This window comes from Mauremys mutica, chromosome 3, assembly GCF_020497125.1.
Source record: "Mauremys mutica isolate MM-2020 ecotype Southern chromosome 3, ASM2049712v1, whole genome shotgun sequence".
In the NCBI taxonomy this organism is placed as follows: Eukaryota; Metazoa; Chordata; order Testudines; family Geoemydidae; genus Mauremys; species Mauremys mutica.
The window spans coordinates 161713386-161727098 of NC_059074.1; positions in this window are offsets into that span (position 1 = coordinate 161713386).

The window sequence follows — 13713 nt, forward strand, 5'->3', positions numbered from 1 at the left end:
TCATGTGGGTGGGGGAGTCATATGCCCTCCTTTAGCTGCTGCCCCCTTTGTGTGCCTCCCACTAGTTGCCTCTGGCAGGTGGGAGGCACTTCCTGAGTCCTAGAGTTCAGAGTCTTTCCCTGCACAGTTCTGGCTCCAGCAGGTGCTGGGGATAGGGGTGGCTCTGGCTGAACCCTATTTTGCTTTTCCCCAGTACTGCTACTTTAGTTGTTTTTAAATGTGTATGCTAAGAGCTTTGGATGGGTGCCTTTTGTTGTGGAATTTGTAAGTGACTGATGTTTAAACAGGTAAATAATGAGTTAATTAATGATTGTGAGGTGCTCAGATAGCACGCTGATGAGGACCGTATTCGGCCTCAGTTTTGCAAAGAGATATATGCAGATGAACCCCGTATCAATAAGGTGCTTTATTGGGCTTTGTGTGGGAAGCCTTCTGTGCCCATGCAAAGCCCTGATGGACTATTGATTTTAATGGGGCTCCCTAAAGGAGTCTTGTTGCATGGTTCTCTTTCTAGGATCAGAATGCAGATAGACAGGGTAGGCAGGGAAACTAAATGGCCCAATAGCCTGTTTAGGCTCACTTCACAGGGACTGTGCGGTACTTTCAAGAGGGACTCAGAAAAAAGTTATTTTATAGAACTTTTATTGCCTTTTGAGGAACTTAATGTTTTCTAATCTTCTAAAACCAACCTCAGTCACCTAAAATCCATCCTAAACTACAACAAATAGTACAACTGCTCCAAATTTGCCTTGCGGAATGTTTAGCATTCTATTCAAGTTTTGTGTACTGTACAGTCAGGTAAGCTGAGCAAAATATTTGCTGTGGAAAAGAATAAGCAGAGAGTCAGAATCTACTGAGAGGTACTATACTTGGAACACTGTTGGTGCAGTTTTTGAGTGCTGTATATGAGCTTTCTGCTGGGTCATTTCCTCTGCACTTTGCTAGCACAGCATGAAGCACACTATTAGAGACAGAGTTTATTGCAGTCTTGCAAACATTTATTGGGCAGCTTCTAACTTGGTGTCAAGTTATAGTAATGTGCTGTTCCGGGAACTTCTTGGAGAATGTTAATGTTTCAGAGAAGACTCCACTGAGAATTCTTCTGTTACAGAAGTGAAAGGCAACACTGTATAAGGAGCTGAAGGTAAAAATATAAAGACCGTCTACTAGGCTGACCCAGCAAAAAATGCTACATTAGCTCAAATGGCAGAGCTCTTGCCTTCAAATCAAGAGATGAAAGTTTAAATTCCCCAACAAACCTATCCTTAGACTATTATATCATAATTGCTGTGCACTGTGTACTGCTTTGCTTGGAAAGATCTTTGACGGTTTCTATGCGGGTATATTTCTACAGAACAATTATTTTTTGTGGAAACAATATTGAAACCTTTTTACATTCAACAAGATCAAATTTTGTTTTCCCCTCAGGAATAACAAAGCCTTGATATTAAGATTGTACTTGCAGAATAGAGACTATTTCAATGAACCAAGAAGAACTGGCAAGCATGTAATTGGAAAGTGTGGTTTTATATAGAAGTTGATGCAAGTTTGTCAGGAAACAGATTTCCCATCCTCCCCAAAATTTTGAGATTAAAAAAAAAAATCCCGTCCTGAATCAGGACAAAAAGCTAAAATCTCAACAAAATTTTTGAGCTGAAAAAAATAATTTTGGGTCAATCATTTAAGAAAGGGGAAAAAAGTGATCTGAATAACTATAGGCCTGTTAGTTTGACATCTGTAGTATGCAAGGTCTTGGAAAAAATTTTGAAAGAGAAAGTAGTTAAGGACATTGAGGTCAATGGTAATTGGGACAAAATACAACATGATTTTACAAAAGGTAGATCATGCCAACCAACCTATCTCCTTCTTTGAGAAGATAACAGATTTTTTAGACAAAGGAAATGCAGTGGATCTAATTTACCTCAATTTCAGTAAGACATTTGATACGGTTCCACATGGGGAATTATTAGTTAAATTGGAAAAGATGGGGATCAATATGAAAATTGAAAGGTGGATAAGGAACTGGTTAAAGGGGCGACTACAAGGGTCATACTGAAAGGTGAACTGTCAGGCTGGAGGGAGGTTACTAGTGGAGTTCCTTATGGATCGGTTTTGGGACCAATCTTATTTAATCTTTTTATTACTGACCTTGGCACAAAAAGTGGGAATGTGCTAATAAAGTTTGCGGATGACACAAAGCTGGGAGGTATTGCCAATACAGAGAAGGACCGGGATATCATACAGGAAGATGTGGATGACCTTGTAAACTGGAGTAATAGTAATAGGATGAAATTTAATAGTGAAAAGTGCAAGATCATGCATTTAGGGATTAACAAGAATTATTGTTATAAAGTGGGGACACATCAGTTGGAAGTAACCGAGGAAGAGAAGGACCTCGGAGTATTGGTTGATCACAGGATGGCTATGAGCTGACAATGTGATATGGTTGTTAAAAAAGCTAATGTGATTTTGGGATGCATCAGGTGAGGTATTTCCAGTAAAGATAAGGAAGTGTTAGTACCGTTATACAAAGCACTGGTGAGACCTCATCTGGAATATTGTGTTCAGTTCTGGTCTCCCATGTTTAAGAAGGATGAATTCAAACTGGAACAGGTACAGAGAAGGGCTACTAAGATGATCCGAGGAATGGAAAACCTGTCTTATGAAAGGAGACTCAAAGAGCTTGGCTTGTTTAGCCTAACCAAAAGAAGGCTGAGGGGAGATATGATTGCTCTTTATAAATATATCAGAGGGATTAATATCAGGGAGGGAGAGGAATTATTTAAGCTTAGTACCAATGTGGACACAAGAACAAATGGATATAAACTGGACACTAGGAAGTTTAGACTTGAAATTAGATGGTTTCTAACCATTAGAGGAGTGAAGTTCTGGAACAGCCTTCCAAGGGGAGTAGTGGGGGGAAAGACACATCTGGCTTCAAGACTAAACTTGATAAGTTTATGGAGGGGATGGTATGATAGGATAGCCTAATTTTGGCAATTAATTGATCTTTGATTATTAGCAGGTAAATATGCCCAATGGTCTGTGATGGGATGGTAGATGGGGTGGGATCTGAGTTACTACAGAGAATTCTTTCCTGGATTCTGGCTGGTGAGTCTTGCCCACATGCTCAGGGTTTAGCTGATCACCATATCTGGGGTCGGGAAGGAATTTTCCTTCAGGGAAGATTGGCAGAGGCCCTGGAGTTTTTTTGCCTTCTTCTGCAGCGTGGGGCATGGGTCACTTGCTGGAGGATTCTCTGCACCTTGAGGTCTTTAAACCACAATTTGAGGACTTCAATAACTCAGACATAGGTTAGGGGTTTGTTACAGGAGTAGGTGGGTGAGATTCTGTGGCCTGCGTTGTGCAGGAGGTCAGATTAGATGATCATAATGGTCTCTTCTGACCTTAAGTCTATGAGTCTATAACATTTTGGGCTGATTAATTCAAAATGTTTTGCTTCAATTTTGACATCTTTAATTATTTAAAAATATAAAGTATACATTTTGAAACAAAAAATTGTTTCTAACTGAAAAATCAAAACTTTTGTTCAAAATAAATGGAGCACTATGACATGTTTGAAACTTTTATTTAAAAAAAAAATTAGTCAACCTGACACGATTCCTGCAAGAAGTTTCAGTTTCCATGAACTGGGATTTACTGAAAAAAATCTTTCATTGAAAAATTCCTGACCTGCTCTAATGTTGATCACAGCCTGAGAAATTCCTGCACCTCTGTTACATTCTGTCATAAGGGAACAAGTTCCTAGAGCATTGCTAATAAGGTAGCTATGGACAGGTTCCTATCTATGAGACAGTATTTACTTTCTAGAAGATGGCACGGGTTCATGGAGTGATTTGTTGTCATGGAGATTGGTTACATTTATCTTCATTCATTTTTTACATTGGTTCCCTTTGAGAAGAACCAAATCAAGAGGCATTAAGTAAAAAAGTTGTGTTAGTTGACTTGATGCTGTGTGTGATGGGACAGAACCAGAGTGAATAGAGGGAATAGTTGGAATGGCCTCTCCCAGCAATTAAAGTATCCTAGCACAAACCAAATGGAGGACAAAGGAGATAGCTGTCTCCCAGTTACCTTTTTATTAGTGTTGTTTTATTGTAGTTCAGATATTATTCTGTATTTGCTCATCTGTGAATAATGAATGTGATAAGCACAGAGGTGAGTATGAAAAAAACCCCTTGAATCGAATACCCTCGAAAGTCTTTTGAAGTTTGATCCTTTCTCTACACTGTATTGCACCAAGTGATCTGCACTGCCCTGTATGCTGGCCCATCTCTAAATGAACTGTATTGTAATAAGAATATGAAATGAACAAGTGGATTTGTTTTATATGTTGTTTTGACACATCAATTATATTTCAGAAAACGGCTGTACTCCTAAGGTGGAGATGAGACAGCTAGTTCCTTAGAAATTTCCAGAATAAAAAAAAATTATCTAAAAAAAGTTTTATTTTTAGTTAATTTGTTCTCCTGGAATTGTTCCTCTCAGGAGTTAAGCTTTATAACTCTCCTTCTAATCCTAAATGACCTGGGACCTTCCTCCCCAAGAGGCTACCTCACTCCCTGCACCATACTGCTGCAGCTGTGGCTATCAGAAGCTCGCTAGTAAGAGCCCCTTTCCTTTCTTTTGTAAGGTCTTTGAGTGCCCTTTGGCTCTGGAATGTGATTCTTCTTTGTCCAAAACTCCTGAACTTGCATCCATTTCGAGAGGAGCAGAACTAGTTGGAGGATGATGTGTTTTTCTGTTTCAACCTTCTTTGAATCTCCTGAACATGTTAGATTCTTTGTGCACCTAAATAAAATATAAACTTTCAAGTCTGTAAATAACACACACCACTTAGAGAAATCTTGTCCTATTTTTAGGTAAAACTCTCAGATCCTTGAGGGCTTGAACTATTCAATAAAACCATAATTTCATAACAGTCTGTAGCTGAAAGGTAAAGGACTTCAGCTAGTGTTAAAGGTGATGGATAGTCTGGGGTCTTTTTGCTAGACCTCAGATTCAGATGCCCAAGTTCAGCATGTAGCTGAAACCAAACAAACTCAAGATTTTTTTTAAATGATTTTTATAACAGTGACATCATTGCATAAAAGGTTGGCATTTCACATTTTCCAAACAGAAACAGATATCGCAGAACAAAGGTTAAACTCACAGAGATGAAAAAGATCTAATTGTGTATTTTTCTTCCTTTCCATTAAAAAAAATCTGTTTCCCAAGCTCATTAAGCACAATAGACATAGGCTGAGTGATTCAAAAACTACACATGTGGAAGGCACGGTATTCCCTGCAACAAAAATTACACCCCAAGACCCTCTTACTTCATTTGTTGAATGTGCTGGTCCTGGCAGACAAGTAGTACTCACAAAGTTATTTGTAATATATTAAATATTTCTCATATCACTATAATATAATTAAAAGCAAAATTTGTTTTAGGGACTTCAGCACCTTGGATGCATGTGCCAATGGAAGTTGTGCACACAGATGAATGAACATTATGGTCTTAGAAACTCAGCACCACCCAGAAAAGTGAATGTATAGGATAGAGCCAAGTGGAGTAAAGAGACGTGTGAACCTGGATGGAGATAAGAAATATGAAAAGTAAGGCAGCCTACACATGTATCCCTTGTTCAGAAAGCACCTCTCTGCTAACTACCTACATACCATATACACACTGCCAGTGGAAGAGAACCCAGGTGACCTGACTCCCAAGCTTCACTTATCACTAGGCCACACCTCTTTCCAGCAGAGATGGCCATTGTCAGGAGGACAGCACCTGCAAATCGAGATGGTATGCCTTGGGAGCGCATTGCCTGGAGATCTCAACTCCATTAGGAAAACCCATGCGTGGCTACATGGTTCTTGCACTGGAACCTAAAGGTGTCAACCTGATCTCCAGTAGGTATGAATTCTATAGCCAAAGCGGCTGCCACGCTGGACATGAAGAAAGAGTCAGTTGCTGAGACATGGGTCATCATCAGGACCTTGAATTCTGAATTTAACTGGCAGGAAAATATCATACAGGTATATCTGTTTTGCTCCCACTTCAAACTCCATTGTAATCAGTGGAGATACAACAAACTTAGAGAAGTTTAATGAAGGGCAGAAATTGCCTCAAAATTTATGTGTATTTAATGTAAAGGACTAAAAAAACTTTTAGCTTTGAGTGTATCAAAGGAAGATGCACTAATATGAGCCCCATCGATAGAGACCGATAAAATGACTCTTTGTAATCTCTGAATATGACATGTCTAGAATCTGCCATAGCACACTCTGGACAGTAGTCATCAAAATAGTAAATCTTCTTAGGCATTTGCTAAGGCCTTAGTCAAAGCTGTTCGCATTAGGTTGCAAGATTATTCTGTAAGAAGCACTGTGCTCTTGTTCGAAATTAAAGATAAGGAAGTAAAGAGAAAAGGCCAGGAAGGAAAAGTGGTGATGGGAACAATATTAGAGTTATATAGAACCTTTCATATTGATTAATCCCAAAGTGCTTTACCATCTTTACTCAGGGTAAACAATACCAGTGAAGTGCAGTCACTTCTGGAGTGAAACATAGCAACTGTTTGAGTTCACAGCAAAATTGCACAGCAGCTCGTGTGGAAAATGAAGTTGGAACTGCAGGTTAATGTTCATCTCTCTGGCATGAAATAAAATCAATGGTATAATTCATATGCAAAAGAGTTTGGCAAATCTGGCTGAGTTCAAGCCCCTTTTCACCACCAGAGCAGCACAACGGGGCTGGATTTCAGCTCAAGGGTTTGCCCAGACTCGTTACTATAACATAAAATGTCCATTGTCTGTCTCTCTAGGTTATTATTCTGCACCTATCACTGTGGTATTTAATAGCTAAAAGCACCACTCAGTAATTCACCTGTACTGTCCCTAGAGCAGTGGTCCCCAACCTTTTCTGGGTGCCGGGTGCCGGACGACGGGCCACTGAGGACCGTGGCCGACAGACAAGCATCTGCTGAAATTCCCCAAGAAGCAGCAACGTCAAGAGGCGTCACTGCCGAAATGCTGCTGAAAATCAGCGGCATTTTGGCAGCAATGCATCTTGATGACATCGCTTTTTGGCGGCATTTCGGCGACAATGCATCTTGATGACATCGCTTTTCGGTGGCATTTCGGCGGCAATGCATCTTGATGACACCGCTTTTCGGCGACATTTCGGTGGCGATGCCTCTTGATCATGCCACTCTTTGGCAGCATTTCGGCAGCGATGCCTCTTGATCATGCTGCTCTTTGGCAGCATTTCGGCGGCGATGCGTCTTGATGGCACTGCTTTTTGGCGGCATTTCAGTGGATGATTGTCCGCCGGCCAGTACACGGGCGCATATAGATGCCCCAGTGGGCGCCATGGCACCCGTGGGCACCATGTTGGGGACCCCTGCCCTAAAGGACAGACAATATCATATCATATCTAGTGTGAATGCAAGCAAAATATTGTTTAATATTCTCCTTCAGCAGGGTTGTACCACAGAAGAAAACCTTTCTCCTGCAAAACCTAGGAGAAAGGGAAAAAACACAACTTTGTTTCATCTGGGTGCTTTTTGGAAATTTCTGCATCATAACATTAAAGGCAAACGATACAACACGGGTAACAAGATCGTATTACAGCTACTAAAGACATGTCTCAACTATAAAGCATATGTCGAATTGAGTGTGAATATTTTTGACAGTAAAAATATTCCTTTGAGGGATCTCCATGTGCCAATTAACTTGATGCCTCATAAGCAACTGCATATTAGAGATTTAACCTTTATTGAATTCCATTCAGTCTTTAAGTAATATTTTCTTCTGATGTGTTACCAATACACTGTACAGACATAGGATTAGCTTCACCACTCTCTATCAACTGGGCTAGCAGGTGCAGTTGTACTGTGGGAGGGATGGTTCACCCTAAGGGGAATGCAGGGAGCATGTGCACTACTACAGTAACTCCTCACTTAACCTTGTAGTTATATTCCTGAAAAATGCAACTTTAAGTGAAACGATGTTAAGCAAATCCAATTTCCCCATAAGAATGAATGTAAATGGGGGGGTTAGGTTCTAGGGACTTTTTTTTTTGCCATACAGTACAGTACTATAGTTCAGAGGTGCCCCCGCCTTACCCTACAAAGGCACAGCCCACTGGTACTGGACACAATGAGGCAGGCAAGGAGGCTGAAGGTGCTGTAGGCTAGGAGAAGCACGTTGCACAGCAGCGGCAGCTTCCCTTACTCTGCAAGCACCAGGGGCCGGGGGCTCAACCCTCGGCCAGCCCACTCCCCCCTTCCTCCAAGCCCCCACCCTTAACCCACCTCTTCTTCTCCCCTCCCCCTTTACTCCGCACACGGCATCCTCGCGCCTCCCCGCTCCCTCCCCTGCCTACTGCTCACAGCAATCAGCTGGCTTACAGCATTCAGGAGGCAGGAGGGAGAGGGGAGAAGTGAGGACACAGCGCACAGGCTCCCCCTCTCTCCCCTGCCTCCTGAACACCACAAGCCAGCTGATTGCCATGGGCAGGAGGCAGAGGAGTGAGGCGGGAGGTGCACCGCGTCCTCGCTCCTCCCCCTTCCCTCCTGCCCACGGTAATCAGCTGGCTTGCAACGTTCAGGGTGCAGGGAGAGGGAGCCTGTGTGCCGAGTCCTCGCTCCTCCCCCCTCCCTCCTGCACCCTGAACGTCGCAAGCCAGCTGATTGCCGTGGGCAGGAGGGAGGGAGGAGGAGGGGGAAGGCACTGATCCACGGGGTCTGCCGGTAGGCGGGAGTTGCTGTGGGGGGGGCACAGGGGAGCTGATGGGGGGCTGCCAGCTGTGGACAAAGCAGGCAGCCAAATGACATTATAACAAAGCATTGCACAACTTTAAATGGAGCATGTTCTGTAATTGAGCAGTGACGTAAGATCGAAACAACATTAAGCGAGAAGACGTTAAGTGGGGAGTTACTGTACTCTGTTAACAGGTTCTGCTAGGAAGAACAATCTAATTTGCAGCTGGGGATCCATAGAGATACCCAAGGGATGTGTGAAATCAGTGCATCTTCTGGACTCCTTGGCCATCCATGTTCCTGGTGAGTGTCATCCACTTCTGAGGAGCTGGGGTTGTTTGGACCTTGTTTTGCTGCAAGCCCCTATGAATGAGCTTTCTGTCAGTATCACCTGGCAGCCTTGCTTTTAAGGAATGGCAACAGGCACCACTACCATCTTGGGTTTGTTCTTTAATGCTGGAGAAGACCATATTGCTTGTGTTCTGGTAGTATTTTTGTCCCTGCGTTTATATGGGTCTAGGTGTCAGGGGCAGCGAGAAGTCTTGCTCTGAGAGGAGTAGTTATCTTGGGGAGACCAGTTAGCCTCTTTGATGTCCATAGACCCCCATCCCTTTGCTCCTTATTATCAATATTTATTATTTCTAATGTGATAGCACTTAGAGGTTCAAATCAGGATCTTAGCCTCAATGCACCTCATCCTGCTCACACTGATTTCAGTGGTGCAAGATCAAGCCCTAGATGCTGTATAACCACACAAGTAGATGTAGGAGTCAATGGGACTCAATCCTGCTCCCACTGAAATCAATGGCAATAGTGCAGGTTCAGGCCCATGGTCTCTGGCCTGATGAGTTTACAACATCTTGCCCTCTCTCTCACCAGTTCCTAAACTTTCTCTACAACGTAAGTAGTAATGTGAGACCTCTATCTCATATACCGGATATAGGCAGCTAGGATCTTGGATACTATTTCTGGAATCTTTTCATTATCAGTGTTTAATCTGTTCAATGTGATGTACATGTGGTGACCTTTTCACACAACATCTACACAGATATGGGGCTTTGCTGTTGATGTCAGTGAGTGCAGGATCAGGCCCAAGCATAGTATTATAGTTCACTATTAATAAATATGGCACAAAGATTCACCCTCTCTAACCTGATCCACATCACTACATTTTAAAATTGACATTGCATTTGAAAAGTTCTTACTTACTATGAGAGGTCAAGTTGGATTTATCCTGGGTAGTACAAAGATTGGACAACAAAAGTCCTACATATAGAGCCATAGAGGACTGGTTTTGAAAAAATTGGAGTGAAATATGGTTTCATTAACACAGAATTCCTTATGTACTTGCAGTTAAGTCATTTGATTAATATGCCTATGTATTTTAAGCTTTTGAAATGCTAATAGCAAACCACAGTTGGTAATGACCAAACTCCTCAAACATTTGGTCTTGACCTTTCACAATATTCTAAGTGTGATCCCAAGAAAAACAAGTAGCCAAACATGTTTAGAGCAGAGAAAAAATTTTTGAAGGTGGTGGTGGTGGTGTAAATATCAAAGACAAAGACTGGCAAAAAGTGCTAAATGTAATCCATAAAATATCTGTGTTTAATAAGTTTATACAAATGCAATATTATATTACCCACAGGATGTACCAGTCATCTTCAATAGCAAACAGAACTGAGAAAAAGCTGCCTGTCTCAAGTTGTGAATGTCAGGAACCAAATGCCTCTGTGTATTGTTGCTTATGTGACTGTCAGTCCATAAAAGTGTTCTGGTTACAAGATTAGACTTTTTATAATGACTGGAGAGAGGAAACTGTAGTTAGTGTTCCATTACTGTCCCCTGGTACTATAGCTGAAGCCAAAATACTGATAAAGAATGAACTGAGATAATTACTTTCTTTCCCCCTGATGACTGTAGAAACATTCCTAGACATCAAATTGAGTACCCACATGTAATACCTAGACTCATAAACCAACATGTCTATGACTACTGACTGGTATACATTTTAAGATGGCTGGGTATATTTCATGCAAACTGGTTCTTTTATATAGACAAATTTCAATTAGAATAAATAGCAACAGATATTAATCTGGGCTTAATCTGCAGCAAGGAAGATTTAGATATTAGGGAAAGCTCTGGAATAGGCTTCCAAGGGAGTTGTGGTGTTCCCATCACTGGAAGCTTTTAAGAACAAGTTGGACAAACACCTGTCAGGGATAGATTTACTCAGTCCTGCCACAGCTCATGGGATGGTACATGATGATTTCTCAAGGTCCCTTCCAACCCTACATTTCTATGATTCTATATGTTCAAATGAATTATGCTTGCCTTCCAACAAAAATACATACCAAAATCAAATATCCCAACTGTATGGACCTCATCCAAAGCCTTTTGAAGTCAGTGACAGTCTCTTTTCTTGGGTTTCAGTGGGCTTTGGGTCAGGCCTTATGTGAATGCTGATAAAAAGTAGCAGGCTAGGGGTGCCCGCTTTCACAGAGGAAGGAAAACTGAGATCCTGACTCTGTGCTGATTCAAAAATAGTCCATGATACCAGATAGGTGGGATGCCAAAGAAAAGACAAAGCTGCATTTAAATTACAATTGACTTCCTTACATATCAAATACATTCATCCTACAGATTCATTCTTAGTAGATTGAAATTCATTGTGTGCAGAGGCCCTGCACAAGACACATCTATGTCTTAAGCCCTCAAAATTCGGGAAATATGAATCTCTTCAATTGTTCATTCTGAAATAATTGGCCAAATTCCATCACTGATGTAACTTAATAAATGGAGAAAATAGAGTAACAGCAGGAATAAATTCTAGCCTGTTTTTTTCTTCCACTCAGCTTCTGCCAGCGTACTGAAATGGAGGGGACTAGAGAAGCTGGTCAAAATGATGGAGTTGTTAGCATGTAATCTGAATAAATTCAAAGTTCTACAATAAGGCCCCTTTATAAAGCTGATGGATCCTAAGCGCTCTTAAGTGTGTCAATCTTGTTCAGCATCAGAATTGTATTTGACTGTATTGGCTGTTAGAAATAAAATTCAAATGAAATAAGATTTATAGTAGAGCTACTAGAGAAAAAATAATAATTTTGAAATTCTTCAATAAAAGACACATCCTTAAGAAAAAAATCACTGCAAATTCTGATTTTTTATCAACTCTGCAGTAAACGATGATTCAGAAAATGCTAGTTTTCTTTAGTACAGTTAGCCAAATTTAAGGGCTCTACCATGTGACATCACAGAAATAAATAGGTACACCTAATGTGGTCACCAATAAAAAGCTAACAATTGCCAACTACCACCACACTATAGGACGGACTCTAGTAAGAAATTATGCATGATGAGCCTTACAGTTTTAGGTAGCTGGTAGATCTGTGTGAACATCTCTCTGAAATTTACAAATATGGATGTGTTTTCTCATTCATCTGTTCACTGTACTGTACTGTAGCTGTATTAGTTTGTCTCCTCAAGTCTTGGAGTATGTTCTCCAGTATGCCTTCTACTCAGCTAATGAAAACTCTAAGGTGTGCTCAGAAAAATGTCACAAAAGTTCCTTAAGAATATTATATTTTTCATCTTTGACTTCTGAAGGTTTAGAAAGATATTCTGTGAGCTCTTGAATTATTTTGTTGACAGAAAAATTGGAGCTTTTTGGCCTGGGTTCTGCCATATTGAAATCATCAGACTTCTAAGTCTTTCTTGATTTTTTTATGATTTATTTTCAAAGTCGGCTTGCTTTAAAAACTTCTTCAGTGGTTCTGTGTCTCTAAGTGCACCAGCTTATGACACACAGTTCAAGTGTATGTCATAAAAACAGTCAAATAAGCAAGCTAACCAGACAGAGGTTGACGTTAAAAAGTACCTTTTGCCAACAGTTACCATACCATTGTTATCTCAGAATCACCAGTAATTCCAACTGCTACTGAATCCCAGGTATGAAACAACTGTTTAGGACAGGAAATGGGGAAAAAACATTAAAGTGACTGGTACATTTTAGCTAATGAGGATGCGAATGCACTAACTGGAATTTGGCTTAAAAATTAGATAAAGACCTTTGGGGAAGAGAAGCAGTTGGCCATCATCACTCTTTGAGTTCTCCTTGAGAGGAATGATTGGAGCCATTGCTGAGCTGGGTCATCTACTCCTGCTATGTCATGTAGATGTGTTAGCAGTGCCTAGTGGTTAACTGTGTCAAAGGCTATAGAGGTCCAACAGTCAGAGCATGGTGAGCTTTCCTGTCTCCATGGCCATGAGGAGATTGTCTTTTACTAACACTAGAGCTATATCTGTGCTATGCCCTCATCTGAACTCTGACTGTGAGGCATACAGAATGTTGGCTGATGTTACATGTTTATGGCTGGTGGTTACTGCTGTCTTGGTTATTTTACCCAAGAATGGGAAGTTAAAGTCAGGATGGTATTTGGAGATATCTTCAGGGTCGAGTGTTAGCTTCTTGAGAATTGGGAAAACTTTTGCATTTTTCAAGTTTAGTAGGGAGTGAGGTAGGTAAGGAGCGTCTCGGAGCTATTTCCATAAGAAGTGGACATTGTTGTTCTTAACTTGTGTTTACTAGCCTGGAGGGGCATGGATCTATTTCACAAGCTGTGGCTCTAGTATTTTTCAAGGCATTTTGAACATCAGCATGTCTGATAGGGCCAAACTTAGGCAGATAGAACAATCTGGTCAGGGATGGAATGTTCTTTTAATTAGCTCCATACCTATTTGGTTGATCTTGTCAATCAGCTCCAACAAACAATATTTGTTTTCATATTCATTAATTGTCTGTTAATAGACTGCAGTTTTTATTAATTTATTCAGTATTCATAATTCTATATTTTTAAAATTTGTTTTAATTTTTTTGTGCCAACGATATCCTCTTTTGGGGTTTTTTCACAAACTGTTTGCTGAGACTATCACTTAAGTATTTTGT